Genomic DNA, 4,072 nt, shown 5'->3' with positions numbered 1-4,072 from the left:
AGACACTCATTCTTTAAAGTAAGACCATGGAAGTGCCTTCCAGAGCAATTATCTCCTTAGTTACCTACTCAGCTAAAGGACTCCAAGAGCTTTCCATCTTCTCTTGTAGAGGCAATATTTGAGTCCAGATATTTGAGTCCTTGAGCCACCTTCTGTTTCCAAATGCCACCCTCAACAGCCTGGAAACACAATGCTAAATAAAGGCAGATCACAAGTCAGGTCATCATCAAGGTCTGGCCCAATGAAATTGCACAGTTCACCAGAGACCTGTGCAAAGCCACACCAATGATATGAAAAGACTCTGAATGCTAGGCTCTTCTGAGAGTTACCATTTTAAAGGCAATATTTCAGTAGCTTATAAGAGTTGCCATTTAAAGGCAGTTCTCCTTTCAGCTATAAAAGGTTCTTTGGAATTTTATTTCAACAGATGCAACAACTTAATGCTAATTATTCAACAAATACCATTATTACACGACCATCCTTAGCAGTTATTAAGAGACAGATACATGCCAGATACATTGCTAAATGCTTAACATACATTATCCAATAATTCCCTTAATTAATGTTTGTTGAGTATTTACTATGGGCACTGGGGTTATAGTGATATTCAGACCAGATTCAATCCATTTGTCGAAGAGAGCAGATATACTGCTTTATTAATTTAATACATTTAATCTTCATAACAAACTTCCTAGACAGGTACCATTATTTATATTTTGCAAATGATGAAATTCACTCAAACTTTTCCAAGGATTATACACTGAATAAGTGATAGGGAAGGATTTAAAACCAAGTCTCCTTGGGGCACCTGGGTGGCTCAGTCAGTTAAGCATCCAACTTCAGCTTAGGTCATGATCTCATGGTTCATGGGTTCAAGCCCCGCGTCAGGCTCTGTGCTGACAGCTGGCTCAGATCCTGAAGCCTGCTTCAGATTCTTTGCCTCCCTCTCTCTATGACCCTCCCCTGCCAATGCTGTCTCTCTCTCTCCCTCTCAAAAAGAAAGAAAACATTAAAAAAAAAAAAAAAAAAAAAAAAAGACTCCCTGATTTCAAAGCCATGTTCTTGACCTCTTAGCCAAACTGATGTTCTGAGATTCTGAGGATGCACAGCTAGACTGTGTAAGGTGGGAGGGCTAAAAAACAAGGTTAGTTCTTAGACTATGGGGTGTCTTTACAAGGAGAAACATGTTGGTCAGTTATTAAGCAAGCAGGATAAGGAGGGCTCCCAACTGTCAGAATGACAGGAAGGAAAAATCATTGCCTGATATTTTCCTTCTGGCAAGTAGGGCTCTTTGCAACTTATCTTGTAAACTACTGAAATACTGCCCTCCAATCACACTGTGCTAAACTGTGTATGTTTAGTGCACACCAGGCTCTATGTGAAACAAGAAAAAACAGCTGCCAAGGTTAGGAAAAAGTATGGAAACAAATCTTTCAAGTAACCACATTCTATGTAGTAATGTACTTTTATGAAAATTAGAAAAAGATCAATAGTGTTTAATTTTACTAGCAGAAATGGCACGAAGCCCCGAGAGCAGCAAGACACTCAATGGTCTTAGATCAGCCATACTGTCTGGCTTCCTAATTTCTTTGCCTCCAAGTGCAGCCACTGAGAACCCAACCTTTCACGATACCATTTGGAGGGAATTAAGAACTCTAAAGTTCATCCAGGATCCTCAAACACAAGTCTACCAATATCAAAACCTTCCGTTGCTAACAGGGCTTCTTGATTTCTAAAATTTCCTATCCTTATTAAACAAGAAAGCCCCAGAGGAGAAAGGATATGGGTGGCTTAGTTGCTTAAGTCCCCAACTTCAGCTCAGGTCATGATCTCACAGTCTGTGGGTTCGAGCCCCACATCGGGCTCTGTGCTGACAGCTCAGAGTCCAGAGCCTGTTTCAGATCCTGTGTCTCCCTCTCTCTCTGCCTCTTCCCTGCTCATGCTCTGTCTCTGTCTCTCAAAATAAATAAACATTAAAAAAAATTTTATTAAAAAAAAGAAAGGATATGTATAAGTATTAGTGTATAGACAGATTCTTTTGAGTTTTCTTCTCATTTAATCTAGCCCAATCCTGCACTTTGGAATCACTCTCAGTACACCATTACTACCAGCCTTGGAGTGAGCAGGTGAGTAAGTTACTGGGGGTGGGAGTGGAACAAACCTGCCATTTCATTCAGCAGGAAAACTATTTGGTTCCTTCAATATAACTAGCCATGCAGTCCCTGACAGCCCCCCTAACTCTGCAGGAGTGCCTATTTCTACAGAAATGAAGAAAATGAACGTTTATAAAAGCCTACTGTGTGGTAGGCATTTGTACACACACATCATCTATTTTAAAGCTTGCAAAGACCTGGAAGCTCGGAGAGGTTAAATAACTTTCCTCAACAGTAAGAAGTCAAGTTGAGATTGAAAGCCTGACTTTCTGCCTCCAAAATACCTATTTTCCCAAGATACTCCACTGGCCTTCAGCTGGTGATTCCCAGCCTCCTGATCACAGTGAGCTCAAGAAAGAATCTAAAAAGCTCCAAATAATACTGCAAACCAAAAATCAATCTAATTTTAAAACATGAAATAATAAATGTATGCCATAGAGCCATGGTGTGGAAGGACAGGTCTACACAAATATCAAGTTACAAAACTTCACAAAAGACTGGGGCTTCCTGAGCTAAATATGCAGATTTTACTCTTCACATTGATTCCCCTCTTGCCCCCACCATCCCAGGATCATATCATCAAGCTGTGTCAGCAAAAATACCCCGAAGGTCCCACTTCTTAAGGCCCTTTAGTGTTGACAGCTTCTAGAATCTCTCACCACAAATGGAAAGTATGGTGTGTAATAATCTTCCATGCCAAAAATAAAAAAATAAAACAAAAAAGAAAGACTTAAAGAGCTTAAAAAAACAAATCCATCTGTCTCCAGAACTAAGGCCTTCTATTCTTGCCAAGTGGACAGAGATATTCAGTGCTTTTAACTCTAGATGATAAGAGCCAAATGGAGTGTTACCAGGAGAAAGAAAATTCTGAATGAAAGGTAGGATCTGGTTCTGTTCTGTAGGATTCAAGACTCTTAAGATTGCAAAGGAATGCATGCATACCTATACCTACAGGAGTTTAGAGTAATCCATCCCCTCTTCCACTGAGTTCATGGGCTCACGGAGCCCTAAAGTTCTCATTTAATAAACATTAAGCACTTTATGAGACATTGGGGATTTTCCTTCAGGCAAACTTAAGGTATTCAGAATGCAGTCCTACACAATCAATCGTCCCAAGATTGAGTAATTCAATTCACCTCCAGTCAAATTGCACAACTACTGAGGGTATTTGGACTCCTTAACCTGTTGGTCAACAACAGATAGACTACATTTTCAGCATATGTATTTATAATACATATAATTATATTATTATCTCCTCCTTACAAATCTTCAAACTCAAGATACTGATTGCATCCTCTCCACAGCTCTACCCATTGGCTACACCCATTTATCTTTAGCTGATAAAGAATCAAAGCTCTGGAAAACACATGTGTTTGAATATATGCATACTTTTGTATGTATGTGTGAGCTGAAAGACAAAGAAGATTGAAGAGAGAATGAGTAAGTCCCATACAGCAAGCTACTATTCAATTTCTATGCTCATTCTAGGCCAGCCAGTGGAATCTAATCTTTACAGAACTGTCCACTACTTATCTCGCTAAGTAGAAAACAGTATACTCTAGACCCAGATGGTCCTGCTTTAAATTCTGACTTTATTTATTAACCCAATGGCCATGGGACAATTAAATTCTCTATTTCTAAAAGGAGAGAGTATTTATTGTGGGGATTAAATGCAGTAATACATGTAAAACATATAAAACAGAATATACCATACAGTAGGTACTCCCGAAATGTTAACCACTGTTCAACCATTACCCTGTTCTATAAGCAGAACTCTTTCTTTGTCCTGATGAGTTATGTAGGAAACACCCAAAATCCACCAGACACCTGAATGGGCACATCACCCTCTATGGGAAGGATTTAACACAAGGAAAGTAACAAATTTGGGAGTAAAAGAACACAGACTATATTAGAAATAC

This window comes from Hyaena hyaena, unplaced genomic scaffold (genome assembly GCF_003009895.1).
Source record: "Hyaena hyaena isolate Hyena2069 unplaced genomic scaffold, ASM300989v1 scaffold_116, whole genome shotgun sequence".
NCBI lineage: Eukaryota > Metazoa > Chordata > Mammalia > Carnivora > Hyaenidae > Hyaena > Hyaena hyaena.
This window is presented reverse-complemented; position numbering follows the sequence as displayed.